Raw genomic sequence first — 7,633 nt, 5'->3', positions numbered from 1 at the left:
ATGAATATCTTAAGGGAAGGTTCTTTTCCATCTGAACCTCACGAGAGGCAGAGAAGAAGGCCCGACAAGAGCAAAACAAAACACACGGTGTCTTTGAGGACAACAGAGGACAGAACAGGTACTGTGACTGTGAGTGAGGCAGAAGGTAACAGCAACAACAACAGTTCCTGGTTCTTATGGCAATGTTGCTTAGCACGAATGAAGGCACATGACCTACAGTTGCATTAGTATAGTACTGCAGGCAGATGGGGAGAGTGGTATTGGTGGCACACGATCACTTTGAAAGGAGAAAGAAACATACAGAGAACAGAAAAACATGCAAATCGCAGCGAAATCGCGGTCATGATTAAGGATAAAAAGCAAATTGAAAAGAATAATAGCAAAGGAATTCCAAAATCACAGCTCTCAGCAAGAAGAGGGCTGCAATCGTAAGTCCGTCTTTAACACACATGTTTAACCCGCCAGCCACCACAGAAGAAGAACCAAGCGCTTTGACTCGACTCAGTGGCAGGAGGACGGCGGCGGCGGCGGACCGAGTCGTCCGTACCGAGGTTGAAGGGAGACTGGGGACACTAGACTAGTGGCGGTGGCCTGGCCCTGGCGGTCCCGACCAAGCGTTGAGGTGCGGGGAGGTGTCATGTGGATGGTTCCCCGGGATCAGGTCGGGGAGAAGGATGGAGGTGAAGTGGGAAGGGCGGCCAGGCCATTGCTCGGTGATGAGGGGAAAGGAATGATTTTGGGGAGTGGGTGGTGAGGCTCATCATGAGAAAGAACAGAGGAGCTTTTGGAATGGAAAGAACGCCACCGTCGATGGCAGACGCAGAGTTTGTGCTCCGCTCTCGCGATAAGGAACGAGTGTCATCGTGAACAAAAAGAAAAGTTCGAAGTTACGCAGAAGGGGAGGGAGAAAGGCAGACTAAAGACAGACAACAAAGGGCTTCTTCATCATTTATTCCGGTTTATACAAACAATGAAAAACATTTTAATCTCTCTAAAATATAGCCAAGTGATTATCCTCAGTTTTTTTTCTGTGCAAAAATGAAAGTCTACAGGTAATAGACCTTTGTCCAGATTTGTAGTAGCCCAACCGGAGTCAGCCTCCTTCACCAGTGGCCACTTCAGGACTGTCCCTGGCGTCAGGATTTGCTGTCCTGGCCAAGGTATATTCTATATACCTTTGGTCCAATGGCCCCTCTTTCTTTCACACACACGCACACACACACACACACACACACATATATATAATATATATGAAATGCAATAGAGGGAGTCGTCGTTATTGTTGACCTCGTCTCTTTCCAGATCGAAAATGGCGCCTCAGCCAAAGCTTGTTTAAACAGGGACCTGAACTACAAATAATTTCGATGCCATGCTGACTCTATCATGAGATAGTAAGAATATGCGGAATAAATAAAAGCTTCAGTCTGACATAGAGCGGAAAATAAGTAAGGACGTGAACGTGAGAGACCGCCACCCCATTATCCAGCGCATAGACATTTCATAATAAACTTATGAAATTAGGGTCTCCAATGAAGCCTTTTAATATTCAAGCTAAACGAGACCCTAAAAGGAAGAACAAACACCAGATTTAGATGAGATAATTAATCAACAAATTCGTCCAGTTACTGATTATGATGGTTGAAATTAATGTTTTGTTTTCAGTCAAAATCTGACCATAAAGTCTGAGAGTCAAATTGAAAAAGAACCTATGAAATCATTCGGAAAGGTAACAAGGTTACAGTAAGGGAACAACGCCGTTCACGAATCCAAATCTATAATACGCGAAAGGTACATTGAAGTACAGAAAATTATGTTCTTATTATTATTCAGAACATGAACCCTATCCATATGGAACAAGCCTACAAGGGCCATTGATTTGAAATTCAAGCCTTCAACGAGCATGGTGTTTTATTTGGATGAAGTGGCAAAAAGTAATAGGAAATACAGAGAAAAGAGATTATTTGTTAGAAAATGGATAAACAAATGAATAAATAAATAGATAAAAATGCAACTAAAAATGAGTTGCATCCTTGCTTGAACTTTTTGAAGTTCCAGTTGCACGACATCCCAAGGGAGGCTGTTCCATAGTCCAATAGTATGTGGATTAAAGGACCTGTGGAACTCAGAAGTTTAACAGAGAGGCACATTTGCTGCATGTTGGTGTTGCTGTCCAGCATAGCTGGTTGCTCTCGACAGGAAAAGAGGATCAGGGATCAATTGTAAATGAGAAAGATATATGTTCAAATACAACTTGTGAAAAATTGACAAACAATGACCATCCGTCGAAGGTCCAGGTTATAACTCTTATTATTAGGAAACAGAAGCCTACTACAACGAACCACTCTGTCTAAAAGATATAAATTCTCTGGCAGAAGCAGACATCCACACCGGAGAATAGTATTCCAGTAAAGAAAAGACAGCCCAAACCAAGTTGAATTTATTTTATTATTGTTATAAATATACTGAGGCCTTACGAATAATACCTAACCAAAAGTAAGATATGAGTCAAAAGTTACAACATGAATAGTAAAGCTTCAGACTCATGCAGCAGTGTTCCATCCACCTAAATAGGGGATGGGGTAAAAAATCTATACGAATCTGTTAATCAACAGTAGTTTCGTTTTACTGGAGTTCAGCCTCATACCTCACTGAATACACCATTCACGATTAAGACTAAGGGCACTTTCATTACCCATAAGTGGAGACTTTATTTTACACCCACAAGTATTGCACAATAGGTCTTGGTTCATTAAAGATCCCATCAACAGCAACTCGCTGCTGCCTATCTGTAAAGCAAGTCTTGAATAATCATAGAATATATCCGACCTCTGAAGTTTATAAATAGTAAGTATCTTGTGATTTACTAAATCGAAAACAGCACTAAAATAAATTTTGAACTACCTCAAACCCCTTATCAAGGTTCTCTTGCAAATGGCATGTCAACTCTAAAAGAACATCGCCAGTTCCTAACTGCTTCCTATAATGCATATCAGCTAGAAATCTTTAGATTCCACATACTTTGGCTTAAAAATACGTTTGTCTGTAAGTTTGGACAGCTCAGGGAGAACTGAAATCGACCAGTAGTTAGTCCAGTCGGCAAATATACTACTCTTTTGAACCGTCGCTGTATTACTACCCATCCGCAAGGATACTGCATCAACCTAAAATTCTATAGAATCTACTAATCTTGGGAGACAACGCTAGGTAGCCTTTTTAAAATACAAAGGTAAGAAACCATCAGGATCTTTATCCCTGCTATCAAGATTATCAATAATTTTTTTCTTAACAGCCCTAGAGCAAAATGCAGATTTTGTGAAAAATATGTTCAGGCTGACAAGTATCAGGGAGAGGGACATCCTCGGCTGATTAAGTTTCCTTAGGGCCATTAGCCAATCTACCATCATCTGTTAGTAGCGGTGGAGTAGAAGATGAGCCTCACCCAATGATAGATGATGCCAATTTAGTCCACCACAGATGAGGCTGAGTAATTCCATCAAGTTCCCGCTTTAGGAAATATTGTAATCTAGCTCAGCTATATGGTAAAATCTATTCTCAGCCCTGTGAGACTCAACAAAAATGGCGTCATTTTCATGTAAACAATTTCGTCTCCATGTGTTGAATTGGGTCTGTTCGTCATGGCTCGTCTGTGGCTTCATTTCTCACCAAATAAATTAAAATGAACAACATAAAACTAGAAGCTAAAATAACAAACAGACTCATGACAACAGCAACGTTGTAAAAATCAACAGAACAAAATAATAAAATCAGTATTTACAGTTTTTACAATAATTTCATTGAAGGGATGAATAAAGTTGACCATATGTTTTTAAAAGAATCCCGGACACCTTGTAGGGCAAGTAAGAAACCAACCAGGTTTGCCACAACAACTGAGGACACCAGTCGGGATGGCTTTAGAAATCATAAAAAGCATAGAAGTCACCAGGCAACTTTTGCTTTCTCATCAGTCTGCCATTCACACTTCTTGAAAAAAAACAAGAAAGTTAAAAAAAAAAAGAAGGGACGGGCGGGAATGTCTGATTGTATCTTCAAGCAAGGGAAACCAACTCTAATACCATGGAAGGCTACGATGTAATGGCTATGAACCAGACCCAGGCAAAAGGGACCCTTCTACCCAGTGGTTTGGTTCCGGAAAACCACATTAACCCAATGCGAATGATTTGACCATGGAGTAACCGAACCCATTACAGAGAATTACTAAATTATGACAAGTCAGGTGACCCATGCTTGTTAAAAATTGTAGCTTTATGATGAAATACTCGACGTTTAATTTGATCATCATCAAATAGAAGTCTCTTACGTACAAGTAAATGAATGTGTTTATAATGGCTAAGCACTCAGACTGCAAGAGAAGTACATTGTCGCTGAAATACTGGGTTAAAGGATGTCAGCCACGGAAATAATCACAGTCACTCCCAGTCTGACTCCGACTAGGCGAGGCAACCTTTTATTTTATTGAAAAAATTCGGCTTTTATGAAACCACTCTATAAACTTCGAAATTAATGGAATAGCGGAGCTTAAATCAGTTTCTTTTATGTCTTACATACTGCATACAGTGGATTAAGTTGATCTTTCCTTCAACTGTGATCATCATTTCTCTGCTCAGGAATTTTCTACAAACGTTCAACGGTTACCAATGGAGCATCCTCGAAGGCTTCTTACCCTCTGGTTGTACGAGGGTGGTTACAGAACAACTTGTGAATTGAAGAAAAATGTCATAAAACAAATAAAAGCATAGAGTAATAAACTCTATCTTACTATCCTCTTCTCAGTATAACCCAAGTAACGATCTTCATGGCATATAATGGAAGATAAAGTTTGAAATGTCACATGACAATTAAAAAGCTAATTTGCAAAATAATTCAGATTAGAAAAAAAAAAAAAAAAAAAAACAGATTGAATTGTTAGGCATTGCGATCGATAGACTGGAAGTTCTGGTGTTCAGGTAGATGAATGAAATATGGACTTTCTTACGAGATCCACATGACGCCAGGAGAATCACCTGATGAGAAATATATGATAATAATAAGCAGAAGTGAAATTAATTGCTACAAGAGGAACACCTTTAATAAAACCACGTAAAGAGAAACAATAAATAGGAGAAAGTGCCAGAATTTGAATAAAAAAAAAAGTGGAAGATGATAGGATAATGTTACCTCAACGTATAGAAAGTAAAGGAAGAAGAAAGATAAAATTATGGACAAAGGTTATGAAACCTACGAAACGTAAAAATGCCATTATTTTCTCCTGCTACGATATACAAACTGTAAATGAAAGACGGCTGGGGCAATCTAAATAAACAGCGAAGTTAACTGTTACGAACTTTCGTTAACACAAATGACAGAAGTTTATGAATGTATGGAACTAATCAAAATTTCTAAAAGAAACCTCATTCCAATATTTATATATGTGCATGTACATGTACACACGTGCACACACACACATGCATATATATTTGTGTGTAAATGCATAGGAAAGGGAGAGAAGGAGTGTAGAACTACCAACCTCAGCGATGTTGTATTGGTCCGTCTGTTCCGTTGGACACGAAACTGAATGATATTAATATCCCAGAGAAATTTTCATGTTTTCCTTAATCTCAGGAAATGCAACTAAAGACTTGTTAATTCTGGGAGAGCCACCCGACTAGGGGTCCGGATACTCCACCAGCCCCCGGCCCCTTCTTTCAGCAGTGCGTCTGCTGACAATGTTTTGTTCGTGTTAATTTTGTTACATATTCTTCACAGATTTCTTCTATAGTGGCCACAAGAGACGTTTTAAATGTCTGCTTTTATCCCCCGTATGAAAGATATAATAGGCTCATGGTTTGATGTCAAATTTGAGGGGTAGACGTCGAGATGGAAATGTGTAGACCAGAGTGAAATGCCCAACAGGCTAAAAAGTCTTTTGAACAGCATATATCAGGACATTAATTTTTCGGTGTTCATCCGTGCAATTACACAATTGCATGGAAAAAGACCCCGTGGGTAAATTCACAACATTGGCACATAGGCTGTTGCCGCTGACAGTAAAATACTGATATTCTTTATTTTTATTGTCTGTTTTGCTTTAGAATATTGTGTGTGTTGTGTGTGTGTGTGTTTTTTTTTGTTAAAAGAAGTCTCACACACTGGATAGATAACGGAGCTAAATATTGATCTATTAATGAGTAGATCAGCCACTGATTGATTACCAACAGGCTGTAATTCATACAACGAGAGTAAACGACATTAGAACATTAGAACTTTAGAGAGAAAAAATATAACTTCAAGATTACGTAAAGAATAAAATAAAATATAAAAACTCGGGAAGGAAAATTCTTCTTAGCGTGAGGAGACAACGTTGTCCCACGCAAAACCAAAGTTGAAAATATGTTTTCAAGCTGTCTCGTTTGTGAGCAAAAGCACATTCTCGATTTGAGAAAATGTGTTCCAGAGCCACGGAGGCTTTATTTGTGGCCGTTTCATGGTTTGGACACGGGACAAAACTCCACTACGTTCATGCTTTAAAGCTCGGTCTGTTGTCCCTCTCTTCCGGAGAACGAGTCGTCGAAGGTGAAAGATCTCCTTGAAGAATACGAGGCTTTTTAGAAGATGAAAACTGGTCTTGGTTCGGTCATGATCTTTTTCGGATTGTTGAGTGCGTCGTCAACTCGGAAGGAGGATGCTGTTTTGTTCTCAAACAAATTGTTTTCATCCGCGTAATAGTCACTCGAGCCGCGTGCAAAGCATTCGTACAAGCTCTTTTCAACCTGCAGAACGTAGTCTTCAATTAAGAAAAGCATGCTCTTTGATTCATTAGCAAAAATCTCCAATTAGGAGGAAAAGTGTCAGTGGCATTGTAAGTGCTGGGATATTTTGAATACTTACGAAACGAAAATCTTCGAATCTGCATGAGGAGAAATCCTTTGGATGCGGTTTGCTCAGACATCAAAGAAATTTCAGATCCGACGCTGATATAAATGAGAGAAGTTTCTCATCAGAGCCCCTTCCTTACACAGAAGTAATACTTTGTCATCTTGAAAAGTCATTCAAATTGATGCCACATCATTTTGACTTCTACGAATTTCAGAGAATACATTTTTCAAGAGTCTACCTTTTCACCGCCATTTGTTGTCAGATTGTTGAATAAAGATGATTTTCACACATAGGGTGTATATAAAGCCTTTCCCGGATTTCAGACCTTTATTACACGCATACCATGTTAGGTAGAGGTATGAAGTTTTCTCCAATTTCAACAACAATGGGTAATTTTTTTTTTTACATTACTAATAAATTTCAACATGAACCCCCTTTGTTGCCCGGAGTACGTCTAAGCCAGGAATTCTCCAACACCTCCATAGCACCGTTGCTAGAGCTGCTGTTATCCTTGCTTTTAAGGTCTCAACATTAGGTACTGGTGCACTGTACACATTATCCTTGACATAACCCCATAAGAAAAAATCAAGAGGGATAATGTCTGGTGAACGTGGTGGCCATTCTGTTGGGCCATCTCTCCCAAACCAGCGGTTAGGGAAGGTTACAATGACACCATTTCTGCTATTCTTGAGTGATCACAGTGGCATCCGTAGGCAGGCAAAAGAAACTTAAGTAATTGCTCAACAGAATATGAAAGTTG

At 39.4% G+C, this 7,633-nt stretch overlaps 1 protein-coding gene across 1 annotated transcript in view; it reads right to left on the bottom strand.

The window, feature by feature from the left end:
- Positions 1 to 549, bottom strand: part of LOC135198187 (oxidation resistance protein 1-like) — a 1,642,352-nt gene extending 1,641,803 nt beyond the window's left edge. The window contains exon 1 of the mRNA XM_064225746.1: positions 450 to 549. The gene's annotated coding sequence lies outside the window, so the exon portion shown is untranslated. The remainder of the gene's footprint in view (positions 1 to 449) is intronic.
- Positions 550 to 7,633: the final 7,084 nt, after the last annotated feature.

Source organism: Macrobrachium nipponense, chromosome 21, assembly GCF_015104395.2.
Source record: "Macrobrachium nipponense isolate FS-2020 chromosome 21, ASM1510439v2, whole genome shotgun sequence".
Taxonomy (NCBI): Eukaryota; Metazoa; Arthropoda; class Malacostraca; order Decapoda; family Palaemonidae; genus Macrobrachium; species Macrobrachium nipponense.
This window is presented reverse-complemented; position numbering and strand designations above follow the sequence as displayed.